Raw genomic sequence first — 15,829 nt, 5'->3', positions numbered from 1 at the left:
GAATGATTACATGAGACGCTAAAATTGAGCAAAATTTTAATTTGAAAATAAACAGCGGTAAGAAGTCAATTCAAGGCAAGTATATGCAATTTAACATTACCTTACAAACGAATGATTATTACCTTCCACGGCCGTTCGGCGCCTTCGTTTCTACGGCTTTTTATTTTTACTGTGATATAATGAAACGGCGCAAAATAAAGCGCCGACTGCTCCTTGGCTCCAATTGAATCGGTGGAACATACAACACACGGAGTCCAAAATAAGGTATCAAATAACGTTCCAGAGTATCATCATTACGTTAAAATGTGTGGCAGACACAGCATAGTGCTTTGGTATCGTGCACTGGCAACTTAAAATAACTCCCCCTGGACAAAAGAGCCTACAATTAAGTCGTCTTCGCCAACTCCGTGCTACAGGCCTCAGGCCTAGCCGACCACCTGACCTTGACCGCTGGATTCACGGACCATTCTACCGTTTACTGTTACTTTATACACGAAGCAAACTTGCATGTGTATTTTCGATACAGCAAATTATTATGCCTAAGGGCAGGCTTTCGAAATAAAACAAAACAAAAAAAACTAAGAAACACGAACGATACTATCACGTAACAAGGACGTCTCAAATCAGCGGGTGGCGCACGTAAGACGTTGCGTTTTCACGTATACAGACGTATGGTGTCATAAAAAAGAACATAACGTCACCAAGAACACACAGTTATAATAAGGTACGCATTTGGGCTGGTTGGTTCATGATTAACTGTAGAAACAGCGCTAAAAGACGGGACGAACGAGGAAAGGACACAAACAACGGCGCTGACTAACAACCAAATGTGTTTTATTCTTCCAGTCTGCATTTATATACTCGGCCACAATCACAACGAAGCAAAAGGCAAAGAAACATAGAAAAAGATGATTAGCCTGCGCAGAGGCCAAAAAATCCTCAAACAGACAGAAACGTTAACTCCTTCGGAAGGAGGGAGATCGAGGGGAGGCTGACACATGCCTCTCCGCCATTATAGATATGATACGCTTCAGAAATGACACGCGCCCGTTCATCATGGTACTTCGACAGGAAAATGGAATCTTTAAAAGATGGCTGGCAACCACATTCATTACAGTGAAGCGACAATTGACTATCTCTGGCTTGTTTACGGACGTTGTTCGCATGCTCGCGCATGCGGTCATTAGCGCACCGCCCCGTTTGGCCGACATAGTAACGGCCGCAAGAAAGAGGTATCTTATACACAACACTATCTCTGAATCTGGAGAAAGTGGTCAGCAGGGCAGGCGTTAGACTGTTGTTTTCTGCCAAAAATAAGCTTGGTAGCCTGTGTCAGCAAGTAAATCGAGAGACCAAGACGAAAAGATGCAGCAAAAAGCATCGCCAGAAGTATGTTGAATGTTGTGATAGTGTTGTGTATAAGATACCTCTTTCTTGCGGCCGTTACTATGTCGGCCAAACGGGGCGGTGCGCTAATGACCGCATGCGCGAGCATGCGAACAACGTCCGTAAACAAGCCAGAGATAGTCAATTGTCGCTTCACTGTAATGAATGTGGTTGCCAGCCATCTTTTAAAGATTCCATTTTCCTGTCGAAGTACCATGATGAACGGGCGCGTGTCATTTCTGAAGCGTATCATATCTATAATGGCGGAGAGGCATGTGTCAGCCTCCCCTCGATCTCCCTCCTTCCGAAGGAGTTAACGTTTCTGTCTGTTTGAGGATTTTTTGGCCTCTGCGCAGGCTAATCATCTTTTTTGTCTATGTTTCTTTGCCTTTTGCTTCGTTGAGATTGTGGCGGAGTATATAAATGCAGACTGGAAGAATAAAACACATTTGGTTGTTAGTCAGCGCCGTTGTTTGTGTCCTTTCCTCGTTCGTCCCGTCTTTTAGCGCTGTTTCTACAGTTAACACAGTTATACATCGTTTTAATTTTTATTGATGGCTGCCGCCATCTTGCGCTTTTACACAAATGATTCCACAGTTCTGCATGTCCTGACTTTAAACTAACGAGGTCTTGAAATGCTGAATCTATCCGCTGGCCGTATTCGTGCATATGGGTCTACTGTATAGTTACGTTCGTTTCCTGTCACGTATAAAGAACGTAAAGGTTAGTGGCTTAAAATGACAGCACAAAATCTTTCGTATAATAGTCTATATATATATGGCAACTATAAAACACAATGAATGTACAAGCTCTTAATAAAAAGCAACAATGCCGTCGCCTTCGAGATATCTGTCTTTAATCATATTAAAGCGAACTTCTGCCAAGGTTTTCTTGGCCATGGGCCGAGTAATTTCTATGAGCTTGATGGCCGGCGGTCTCGTGTTACTAAAGTCGATTAAAGTCGGCGTATTCGTGTTTCGCGATGTGGCCGATCTATAAAAAAAAAAGACGTTTCTTTTTTACTGACATTTCATGCCGTCCGCGCGCCGCCACGTGCCATCCGTCTTGAACGTTAATTGGATTTCGTTGTTGCCGAAGAAATCGTTGAAAGAACTATCTTTGGCAGCTTCACTACAATCTGGGCATTGCAATAACAACCATATAAAGTAAACGGAAGTTGTTTCCCTGTCTGCTTACGTCATACGGTTCTTAACTATAGCCCATAATTAGGGCTCCGTGTTTTCGGAGATTATTTTTCTTGAAATTCGGACGGTATTTTTCAGAGTTTATTTTTTGGGGGTGGAAATACGGCGTTTATCGAAGTTTACTTCACGTAAATCTCCAATTCTCCGAAATTTGGTGTTTAATTTTGCAATTCAAGTTGTTGCAATGCGTTCTTATTAATGTTATTTCCAATGAAAATGCGTTGCATTGTTGCTGTTAATCCTGTTTCTCCATCCTTTCATGTTTTTTTTTTTTCACTTCCTGTTCATTTACCCTGTTAATAAGGCTGTTTATGCATGTACTGCTGTAAACTCGCCAAAGTGTACTTCTACGGAAGCAGGAGCTAGTCAACCTGCTTCTCAGCATTTTCTCCCAGCCTTCCTCATCTTCTGGATGAAAAAATGAAGGACCTATTATTATTGTTATTCTCAATACTCCGAAATCTAAGACGACATTGTATCTGAACACGAATGCATGCGAACACACTAAGTGTATTTTAGAAGTCTGGAAGGTTTGAACGCAGAAACACATATACATACAAGCAAAAATACCTGAATACAAAACACCCACGTTTGTTCGTATTACAACCTTAAAGCTTGTCGTAACAGATGAAAGCATATTTTACGAGATTGCTGCCGCTGGTAGAAGTGCGCTCCTTTCGATTAATGATTCTTAGCTTTGAAAATACCCTTTGAACGGTTGAAAATGCCCTTTTAAAATCGTAGTTTATCGGAAAAATTCGAATCGTCAAATATTTTACCCGGGAGTGTTCATCGGATTTTTTCGGATTTATCCGAAAACACGGAGCCCTACCCATAGTTGAACCCCTTCTTACACACTGCTGTTCTCACATGGCGGACTGCAAAGACCCAGAGAGGTTCACCTGCATTCCGACAACTATACCACCAGAAACGACTATAATTTCTATCGAAAGAACTGTCAAAAGAATTTTCGCTGAAACTGGTATACTATACAAGTTTGCACTCCTTACGCATAACCTCACTGCACGAAAAGTAACCGCCAGCAATATTTCGCGCGCTTGGATCCGGTGGATCCAAGCGCGCGATCCAAGCGCACGTTCCTTGGATCCGGTGATTTTAATAAGTAAATGAAGTGCAGGCGCACGTGCAGCAAAAAAAAATTGCTTCGACGTTTCTACCGGGGACCAGTCTTAACTCTTTAAAAAGACACCCCGCCACGGTGCACGGTCTAGTGGTTATGGCGCTCGACTGCTGACCCGAAGATCGCGCAATCGAATCCCGCCCGCGGCGGCCGCATTTTCGATGGAGGCGAAAATGCTAGAGGCTCGTGTACTTAGGTTTAGATGCACGTTAAAGAGCCCCAGGTGGTCGAAATTTCCGAAGCCCTCCACACCGGTGTCCCTCATAATCAAATCACATCGTGGTTTCGGGACACAAAACCCCAGATATTCATTGAAAAAGACCGGCCCCCGGTCGAAACGTCAAAGAAATGCAATTTATTTTTCTCTTTACGCGCTATTTTTTTCTTTACGTGCACCAGCACTTCATGGTATATATATATATATATATATATATATATATATATATATATATATATATATGTTGAAGGAGTGGTTGCCTTTGGTTGCCGTATAAGTATGAGAGGTGGCACTTCAAGAAAACTTCATTTATTATGTCGACGTTTCGGTCAGAGCCTGACCTTTCTCAAGTCTTGAGAAAGGTCAGGCTCTGACCGAAACGTCGACGTAATAAATGAAGTTTTCTTGAAGTGCCACCTCTCATACTTATATATATATATATATATATATATATATATATATATATATATATATATATATATATATATATATATATATATATATATAGCACGCGATCTCGATCTCGAAAAGGCACTGTCGCTCAACCTCACACCCCTCCTTGAGGCCTTTCTCTCAACAGCTCCGACGCGTGCGATGCGAAGCCAAGGACGTCGGCCGATGAACTATTGCGACGCCGTAGTCCGAGGATCGTGAGCCTCACTTTTAATGACGGCAATCTTGGAAAGCGACAGTCGACGTCGCGTCGCCTGGGGCATTTCGCGGAGCTAGATCCTAATCGCTGAGAAGACGACGACGACGGGACCCTCGTTGTCGCAGTGACTTCAACGGTACCCGGATATCGTGCCGCGTTTATATTCCATCGGTGCGTGCGCGGAACACGCCGTCTCGCGCGTCCCGCGGCCGTATATTAAAACGTGCTCCGAATTCGGCATTAGTATTCCGCGCGCGAATGAGGAGATGCTCCTCGCTCGGCATTTGTATTCCGGATGAAGGAGTCAGCGCGCCGCGGGGCGGCAAGACGAGACAAAACAAAAAACAAAACTATAGGAAACCAGCGACGACCACGAGTGCTGTCTAACAACTAGACGGCGCGGCAGTTTACTATGGATACCTCATCAAACGCGAAAAGTGACCGTCGGGAGCGTCGGCATCAACGTGAACGATGCAAAGTCGTCTGTCCACAGATGACGTGATCATGACGTCAAAGATCCCCATTTGTGACGTCATTATGACGTCACTATGATATCACGCGATGACGTCATTGCATCACGTCGCCGCTTGGCCAAGTTCAACGTGATCCGAGATGACGTCGTGTTCACGGCATGATGTAGTTACAGGTAGCCAAATTTTGTGGCGTTATCGTGACGTCTTTACGACGTCATCGCATCTCGTCGTCTCTTGGTCAAAGGTGGGCCGATCCCGGAGACAGCAGGACACCGCGTGAAGTGCAGAAGGCTTCGAGGGGGGAGGGGGGGAAGGGAGGAGGGAAAGGATCAACACAATCGACTGAGAAAGTAAAGGCGACGACGGCTTTCGTCTTCGAATCGCCTAGGAGAATAAGCGTGTGGCTTCTTGCTGCGCGAAGCGCGACATTCCCGAAAAAAAGAAATTCAACCAGAACCGACCTATACGGTGATTGCTCATAAATTAAGCGAGCAAATTCGCACAGCGCAGGTGCTAGGTTTACCGTGAATTATGGCCGATTAAACAAAACGTGCCAGGGCGTTCGTTCGTCTTCGTCGCTTCATAGCCTTCACGCGCGAGTCTTTTCACGTGCCCTTCCACCACTCTACCGTCCCACATATCATGCGCCCCTTCTCGGATGTTGCAGTGCTGATATTATTCCACCTTCGATTCGAGAGTAATACCTTGAATCTCGTTCATTCGTGGAATCACAAGGATTCTAACAAAACCTGACTGAATGACATCAACAAGTAGAAAGCCTTTTACAGGTCAAGCAATTTGAGGAAGCCGTTAACCTTTCGAACGCTAGTAGTGTTTGCACAATTTTCTGTACTTAATAAGAACTTGTTGTTGGGCGAGTTGGTGAGTACTTAACATCTTGGTTTAGCGCTAAAAAAAGACAGACACATGTGAGAGACAGGACAGGCGCCTGTCCTGTCTCCCACATGTGTCTGTCTTTTTTTTTTTTTAGCGCTAAACCACGATGTTCTGTACTTATGTTTGTCATCACATTCTTATTAAAAAAATGTACATAGGAGGTAATAAATAAAGAAAAATCACCACCCGAGCCCTCCATACAAATTGTTAATCAGCGAAGCGGAAGCGCGCGGCCCCGATGTTTATCACCGTCATAATCCCGACAGTTCATTAAAGTATTTCTCAATATTTAGTTACGCATGTCCAGAAAACTTAATTGTTGTTTCTTGCATTCCTAGTGTTGACGCCGACGCCGCGGGACGCCGGCTCCGACAGTCAATTTTCACGTTTGATGAGGCATCTAAGGCATTCGTCTTAATAATCCCCCCAGTGTTTTGCTTGGCCTCGTTTTATGTTGGCTTCATATACAGTCGTGATTAACAAAAAAAAAAAAACCGAACCCCTCGGTGACCCTTCTTCTAGGGATTGGATTAAATATATTAATGCAAAAGAGTTATATTAGCTGGGGGTGTGATACGGACACCGGTTAACTGAACATCGTCCTCGACACACATAATTGATCCCGCAACTGCTACGATTCGCAATGAGCCTGCGTGTGCCCAACATCTCATCGACTTTCCACGCTTAGAAAATTGTACTCGATTGCTTTCAAATTTAGGAAAGATGAGACTTAAAGAAAATGAACCCTTCAAGAACACACGAAAACCTCCAAGGACGAACATTTTCCTTACGTTGGGTTTTCAAGAAAATTCAAGAAGGTTTCTACGTCATTCGCGCCCACACGTTCAACGTAAAGACGACCATCCCGCTTCTTTCATTTATTCGACTTATTTTCCAAGCACCTACGCAGGGGCTCACCAAAACCCATTACGAAACTTCGCTTTTGATGACACCGCAGTGTCCGACATGTGTGACTGCGGAAGACGTATCCTTTTATTTGTGTTATTATTATTCTCTTCCTCGCAGATTCGCGACGTCTTGATGGACTGTCTGTGTGGAGCTGTTGGGTCCGCGAGGTCCATACAGAAAGCGAAATGCGCGCAACATAGAAAGAAGGAACTAACGGCATCGAAATTCGGCCGCGTAGGCGATCGACAATCCCATGCTTTTTTAAACTCCCACTTTCTTCGACCCTTTCGAGTGACGAAGGAAGCTCCCCTCCCTTCCACTCCCCTCCCCTCCCTTACAAAAATGGATTTAGACAGTCTATAGACTATCGAAACCCGTTTTTAGAGTCCATAGATTGTCTACATACATTTTTGTACGTGCTGTGTCTCTATTCACACATTTCGGATTACATATCAATGTTCTCGCAACAAGTTGGACAGGCTCCGACTGAATTTCATTACGTATAATCTTACTGATCTAGATGTGAATACTTCTGAACACCTGTGTTCAGCACCAGGTAGGCAGGTGTCTCGCGCTTACACCTCCGCCGCGACCTGCATACAGCGGTGCAGCCATCTGGTGGTGGGAACCCGGATCGTGGGTGTGATCTGCAAACCTGGCAAACCTGGCAAAATGAGCAAGAAAGAAGGAAAGAAAGAAAGAAAGAAAGAAAGAAAGAAAGAAAGAAAGAAAGAAAGAAAGAAAGAAAGAAAGAAAGAAAGAAAGAAAGAAAGAAAGAAAGAGGAAAAACCCGGAGGAAGTAAAGACTGTGAAAAGAAAGATAACGCCGTGGGCTGTGTCGCGAACGATTCCCCAGTCTCGCGTTCATGCAGGCACCGCGCCTTTCTTCCGCAAACGGGGTCGAAGAAACGCGTTCCACTGCAAGGATTGCGGCGATACACGGCAACCTTGGACATCATTAGCTGATCCTGCGTGCTTCCGCACGCGAGGGATAGAGTGAAAGATAAAAAAGCGGGTATTAGAAGCGCAACATCGCCTATACGAATAATTGCAAGGATACAACCGGTACAAACCGCTTTTTGAAAGTGGAGAGAGGGCATGAGACGGCGCTAACTGTGCGCGGTGGCGGTGTCCCAATTTGTCGCCTATAGGCAGACAGAAATTAGGTGCCTTTTTCCTTTTCCTCCCAAACCGCCAAGAAGAATTTCGCTTACACTCTTCGCACCCGGCGTCGTAGCTTATCCGTAGGGTGTCGCGTTACAATACGCTCGAGTGCGCGGGTTTGACTCCCGGCCACGGCTGCCGCAGTTCGGTGGGGGCAAAATGCAAAGAACACCCATGTCACGGCAGGCGCACGTTAAAGTACCCCAGGTGGTCGAAGTTAACCTGGAGCACCCTGCCACGGCGTGCCTCATAACCATAAAATGCTTCTGGCCCGTAAAACCCCCGCAATCATAATCAGATTATACTGTTCTGCGGTTCCGTTCGCCCTGTCCGACTTGTAGGCTTCTTATCACGAAACAGAACGTAGCATGATTAACACTGCCGGCAGTAGAAACCGAACTGATGACAGTACGAACCAAAACTGGTTTGAAAAATGATTTCGTTATTAATATTTTAGGGCGCACTCATGCTCACCAGCCCATTTTCTAAACTCTTGAGGGCTGGACCTTTCATTTGACGAAAAAAAAAATAGAGAGAGAGAAACGGAAGCAAGCGGCGTTAGTGGGTAAAGCAAGGCCCGAAGCCGCTAAACGCCCACCGTTCTCCTTGTTGAAGTACACTCCATTGAACTGAAACGGCAGCGAAAACGACCCGTACGTGCTTCGTCCTAGTTCCGCTCTGACAAGGCCGCTAAGCTATAAACAAATATAAATGTAAAAGCGCAGAATCCTGAGTTAAAAAGAAACGCAACGTGAGGTGCTTAGGGTCGGAATACGTGAGCGAGCTGTCGATGGGGCGCAACTAATTTCGACATGTATGCTCAAAAAAGAAAAAAAAAACTGAAAAAAAAACTGAAAAAAAAAAAGAATAAGACAAAATGCAGCACGGCCCGTTCTGCACAGTCGTTCGATCGTCTCAGCTCAGCTTCCGGCGACCGCACATCGGAGTCGCACATCGGAGTCGCACATTCGAATTTCGGCTCACGTGTGTCCCACTTTTTTTTTTTTTCTGTTGCATGCATGCTTCGGTCGCCCGCACATGCGTGGTCGTAATTCCTTGTCGGCTTTTTAACGGCTGTGTGCTGCTTACGCAATTCAAGAAAAATGAACGGGGCGCCACGGGCCCGCGCCTAAACGAAGGAGAAAACGCTCGAAACACCCGGCCATATAGGATGTCGAAAGATAAGTAATATAAGCGTGTGCAAACTCACACACACAAACACGCGCGCGCGCGTGCGCGCGTGTTTGTGTGTGAGAGTTTGCGTCGTGCCGTCTTGTGTGTGAGTTTGCGTCGTGTGTGTGAGTTTGCGTCGTGCCGTCTTGCGTGCGCGTGCGCGCGCGCGCAGGACGGCACGACGAAACTCTCTGGACAGCGTATTTACTGAACTTTTCAGCTTGTGGACCAGCTTCTGACGAAGGCCGGCCCACCAGCTGAACACGCTCAGTGAATGCGCTTTCCAGAAAGTTTCCTCTTCCGTTCCTTACGTCTGTCGCGTCGGGTCCACCAAGAATTAATTTCACGCTGGGCCCGACGACACAGCCATCACCGCTTAGTGTCATGACTTGATGCATGCACTGCACATCAAATGCCGTTCAAGCATCCAGGGATGTAGGAAAGAAAGCCTCCAGAGGGGGCGACAGGGAAAATGAAGAAAAGGCGGAACAATTAATCGGTCAACAAGATTTTGTTCATTATCGTAAACTCAAGTGTGGTTACAGAGACCAGTGCTTGCAGCGCTGACGTGGTGACGGCGTGCTTAGGAAAAAAGCGGAACTCCGATCCTTGAAGTATATACGTACTCTGTGTATACGTCAGTTTGTTTTGAGATCTACAGAAACTGCCGAAACGCAGCTATATACAGATGTGCGTTTGTTCCCGTTGAACAAAACCAACGAGCCAGTTCACAAGCTTACCAATAATATAGGCTAGAAGCAAAGGTTAACAGCTAGCAGTCCACATAAAAAGATTAATTAGGTATTATATTCTCGATTTTTGCGCAGCTCAGAACACCAGGGAAAGCAACAACGCACATCACACGATATAACTGAACACACGACTACGCAATCGATCAGTCACCCCAAATTTCACCTTGCTAGGATCATGTCGTCTCTCTATAGATAATCGCACTAGCCATTCGAATGAATGAATGAATGAATGAATGAATGAATGAATGAATGAATGAATGAATGAATGAATGAATGAATCAATCAATCAATCAATCAATCAATCAATCAATCAATCAAATTGAGTGCTTTATTCGACTGTTCCATGTTCTATCCGACTTTAACGGGTAAACATTTGACTGCGGAGCAGTTAGGCGATATTTGCCAGCGGATCACTGCGTTTTGTGAAAGGTTTACCTACAAAAACAGCGGTGGCCGTCTCGCCATTGGCCGCTGGTGCACTGGTGGTGAAATAAAAGCCATTTACAGGACAACATACAAAGCCGACATGGAGCATTGCACACATCAGGAAAAGTTAAGTTTGGCTTTGCGAAAATTCGATGCCAAACGTGCGCTTCGCCATGCGTGCGTGTCCTAATAGATTCCATGTCCGAACGCTCACAGATGCAAGGTTTCTTCCTTTCTTTTTCTTGTTTTTTTTTTTTCTTTTGCAAGCCCAGCAAGCCTTTGACCTTCCGTTTCCGCGCCAGAAGCAAATCCGGCATAAACTTAAATTTCAACGTGCTCGAGAGCTTTGTCGCGACCAAGTGCTGTGATTATTATAGTACCGGCCATGAAGCAGAGTCTGGTTTCTCTTCTCAAATTAAAGGCACACATTTCACACCTCAATCGGTAAAGACCGGCTTAAAGAACTTAGATTACGTTAACTGTTACCACGCGTTGATGAGTTATACAACCGATTTGCCCGTTTTGCATGTTTCATCCAAGCTTACATAATTGTTACATACATTTTTGTGGCGTAGTTACGAAACAGCTTCATGAGTAGGTTTTTTTACAGTTCGTAAATTTTTAGTGCGCCGAGAGCGTAACTAGAGATAAGAAAATGCACTACGATCACTCACCAGAGAAATCACACATACTTTTTTTTTCGGAAATGTGATAATAAATCACCCTGTAGAAATTGATGGCACGCGGCAGTCTAGGATAGGAAAAAGAGGGAACATGAAAATAAACGGGAAAAAAATACATTTTTTTAGAAGATCGCTGCGTCTGGGAGAAATTCCAACAGCGACTAAATGAGTCAAACTAGTTTTAACTCGTGCAAGGGATACAATAAACAAGCGCAAAAAAATAAATAAATAAAGCACCTCCTTACGAAATAAACAGGAACCCGCGTCCAAGACGCCTGCTCGATCTCTGGCCCCGCGTTCCCTTGCTGCGCGCCCTGACAGATACATACGAGGTCAGTTCGACGCGTCATAAATATTCGTTACCGCGGAACTAAGGCCGCGCGAAATAACCAGGCTCTGGACAAACTCAGAAACGCAAAGTGTTGCGACGTGCGCTTCTCCGAACAGCGGCATGACCCGAGCACAAAATTTCGTTTCGTGGTCCTATGCTCGAACTCAACATCAGCAGCTACAACAAACAAGAACAACCTTTTTTATGTCTAAGCCCTCACTTTGAAGTGAGATAAAGAGAAATAAATAAATAACGACAGAGATAGGGAAAGGGAGGCTAGTTAAGTTATGGGAGAGCCGACAATATGCGAGCATCTAGGGCATGTACATCGCTTCGATTTAGGTCAAGGACTGAACCAAGAGATCGCGTAGCATCTGGCACGGTTTTTACAACTTCAAACACCGCACTTTTCTCCGCATACCACCACACATATTTTAGTCAGTTCTGTGAAGCGAGTTTTCCCACTTAGCTCACGAGCGAAGCGGGGAGACAGCTTTACAGCAATGAAACGCGGCAAGTGACGAGAATGTTTTTTTTTTTCCTCTTTCTCTCTCTCTTTTCTTTTTGTTTTTGACAGTCGCCGTTTCCCTTTTCATTGAGGAAGATTATGTATCACCGAATTGCCGGGAAGTCATCGAACATTACTAGCATTTTTTTTCCCTTTTTTGCGAATCCAACAAACATGATCATTTGAGGAGCATTTGAGCTAGAGGCTTTGTTTTTCTTTTCGTAACAAAGGAAAATAGCAAATATGGGTCGCTGAAAGGGCAGCGAGAATAAATATATCCACCGGAGTTGCTTTTCGGATAGCCTAAAGAAAATCGGTCGAGCAGGGAAGTAGCGGTAGGAGGGTAATCAGGACAAGTAACTATGGACGCGAAAAGCCTCTTTATCCTAAATCCTTGATAAGCGCATAAAACATCGCCCTACTCGAGCAATACAATAATGAAAACTTATCGATTCACGGCCTACACAAAGGACATCTGTTGAAAGCAATGTCCACTCTTCACGAGAAGCAGGCCAGGCACCGTAGTTAAACGATCCAGATCAAAGAAAAGCTATATATAAGTATTTGCATGATGCCGGGAATTTCTTGATCAATCTTACCAAGCTCCATGGATCGACTGCGCCCTAACACTGTTTCACGGACGAGTTATTATAAATGATAGCTCGCGCGATAAAGTGTGTCATGTAGTGTCATGGCAGAGTAGGTCACATATGGGTTGTCTCGTAGGTGTTGCAAACACAAAAAAAAGAAAGAAAAAACTGCCCAGCCTGTCACCGCTAATCTACTTGACTGTGTATGTGGGTCAAAGACAAAGGGCGTGTCTAATCATGCATCCGCGCGAATTCGGGACCCCAGCTTAGCTTTATTCTCGTCTTAAGCTGTCACGTCCATCGCCAAAGGCTGACTGTCACTACCGTGACCTAAATTGGGTGCCACTGGGCCTTGGCCTCTGCGCACATAAACAATAGGACCATACGTATAGACATAAGACGGCATTACGACTCACGCAGTGGCACACGACACAACGGAGAATCTAACACGATATCGCAGGATCAGGGGCAACGCCAGACGGTTAACAACAATAATAATAATAATTGTTGGGGTTGAAAGGACCAACTCCGGCGATTTTTTGGCCATGTCAAAGTAATGGTGCTTTTATGTTCCTGAGACGCCCCTGTTACGGGCCCGATAGCAGAAATACTCGGCAAAGTGGGGAATAATTTTAAATAAGCAAAAAAGCGCAACACCGAAACCGAAACCCAGCCGAGTGTACTATCTACGTATGACGTACACGTTGTTACGAACGAACCGGAAGTCGTGCAAGGCATGCCGGTCACGCCGGCGCGGTGTATGAAAACTGTGACAGCCGGGACGAGCAGGCGCACAGTAGAGAGGTCAGCACGCCGCGCATCAGCTGTAATGTCTGCGACTGACAATGCCGCGTCTGATACTGACAGTGTCTCGGCCAGCACAGCAGACGCTCGCTGTAGCGGCCGAAGTTAGCGGCGCCCTCGGCTGCCTCACTTCCGCCGCCTTCCCAATACTGACGTCACAGACGCAATGTTGCCAATAATTGTGACGTTGGCCAGGAGGGCGTTTGCAGACAATCTTTAAAATTCATTTGCAAATAACCTGCGCATGTCTCAAGCCTGTAATTTGGCATAAATGACGGAAACGTGCAAAGGAACGTACCAAGCGAATTTCATTGAGATCCATCGACCTCGAAAAATCGCCGGAGATGGCCTTTAACGTCCAAAAACCACGATATGATTATGAGGTACGCCGTAGTGGAGGGCTCCGAAAATATCGACAACCTGGGGTTCTGTAACGTGCAGCTAAATCTAAGCACACGGGCCTCAAGCATTCTCGCCTCCATCGAAAATGCGACCGCCGCGGCCGGGATTCGATCCCGCGACCCTCGGGTCAGCATTCTGGCACCAGAACCGCGGGACTGTCGCGGCGGGTGACGCCAAAGGAAGCAAGTGCACCCCGGAAACCTCAACGTACCTCCAACCAAACAACCAACCCCCGCCCCTCTTTTTTTTTCCATTCACCATAAAGCCTACCCAACACATTCCACCAGGGTCAACTCTGCCACCCCAACGCGATGCCATTCAAACTTCTAGTCGGACATCGAATCTACACGCAATTCAGACCGTTTGACTGCTTACAAATAGATTATTTCTTCTTAGCGCAAAAAAAAAACAACAAAAACTAGCCCGAACAAGCACATTGCTAAGTTACAAACAGAACTCGAAGTTTTTACCTGTCCGTCTTTTCTTTTTTTTCTCTCTCTCTCTGCAGTGATCTAGCTCATCCAACCGGTCACCATTCAACTTGTTCTTTCTCTCTTCTCTTCTTCACTCTTCCCAATTTACGGAACCTTCGCGGGACGACGGGAAAGATTTCTTCAGCGTGGACATTAAACACGTGGCGCCCGACGCGGTCGTACGAATCAAATTTTTGCTCCGCCTAGCAAGCTTGCGCCATCTGGCGGCGGAGCTGCAAATACGTGCTCATAAACCACGGCCTCTCGGGGGCCATGTAATAAACTAACCCGTAAACCCGCATCTCTGAGGACAATCGCGGTCGCCACGTCGTAAAGTACTGTCTTATACATGAGCAAAGCACGTCATGAGCAGACTAAAATCAATGTGAACCGCCCGGCACAGAGCGCACTGACGATTTTGTTCGGTGAAGCTACCTTGAGCGAGCTGGCTTATACGTTCACCATAATTTTTATCTTGCGATTTCTAGCAGCGTCATTTAGCAAATTTTAAAGTCTTTCAAGGTGCTATGCCTTCCATCTGAGAAAATCGCAAGTGTGGCACTGCACCATGTATTTATGAGTGGCAATCTGGCACGACGATACCCTTTCGACGATATTACATAATGTAAGAAATACCACGTTTTGCAGATAATTTTTATAACTTATGATTATATTTTATATACCAATCACCATCATAATTCTGGCAGGAGCATCCTTGTACTACTGCAAAGGAATCGACACACCACAAGCATCTAAAGTTTCTGACGGGTCGGGATAGTGAAGAAATGAAATACAGGCATATGCTTGACACACACATTACTGCAGAGAGAGAGATAGAGAGAAAGGTTAAGTGAAAGGCAGGGAGGTTAACTAGAAGAAAGTTTTTCGGTTTGCTACCCTGCAGTGGGGAAGGGGGGATAGAAAGGTAAGGAAGGAAAAAAGAGTAAAAAAAAAACACATTACTGCACATTACACATTACTGCAGAAATGCATCACCAGGCAGCGACTTCGTCGCGATGCCTTCTTCTAAATTCTATGCTAGCATTATCATCTACCGCTGACAACTACCTGATCCATGCAGTTGGCAATATGGAAGGATTATCACACTGACCACTGGCAAACACCAGAAAGAATTAGCATTGGAAGGCCTCACTACAAAATGCGCTATATTACATTGCAGCATAAAACATTACAGCATTACGTTACATTGCTACATAGATATTTATTTTTTAGACAAGTACAGATTTTTTCAATGAATGCTGTTACAGTAAAACCCCGGCATCCTCACAAACTTTGAGTCAGGGCAGATACACTTTGCTGCTGCTAAAGTAACACTTAAACTGGCGAAATTAACAAAGACTTCTGAAATAATTTTAATTACCAAACTGAGGGCAATGGCTCTTATCGAAGAGTAGGGCATCACATTTGCACCAACGGATCACCGTACCTTTGCTTCTTATGCTTGATGCTTATCTGTTTCTTTCACGCTGTGCAAAAGAAAACCGCAGTATTCACCTTTTCGTTCTCTACAGCATAAAACTCGGGCGCAGCCACTGTGGCATTTCTTCGTGCAGAGAGGCAAGAGAGTGCTTTGTGCCTATTTATAGATTAAGAAAGAAACAGATAAGCACTACACATCGCAC

The 15,829-nt window shown here is 45.2% G+C and overlaps 1 protein-coding gene across 1 annotated transcript in view; it reads left to right on the top strand.

The window, feature by feature from the left end:
• Nucleotides 1–15,829, top strand: part of LOC119396089 (cathepsin L-like) — a 543,104-nt gene that overhangs the window by 433,952 nt on the left and 93,323 nt on the right. The gene's annotated exons all lie outside the window — the stretch shown is intronic.

This window comes from Rhipicephalus sanguineus, chromosome 6 (genome assembly GCF_013339695.2).
Source record: "Rhipicephalus sanguineus isolate Rsan-2018 chromosome 6, BIME_Rsan_1.4, whole genome shotgun sequence".
NCBI classification, from domain to species: Eukaryota; Metazoa; Arthropoda; class Arachnida; order Ixodida; family Ixodidae; genus Rhipicephalus; species Rhipicephalus sanguineus.
The sequence above is the reverse complement of the archived record's forward strand: the minus strand, read 5'-3'. Positions and strand labels throughout refer to the sequence as shown.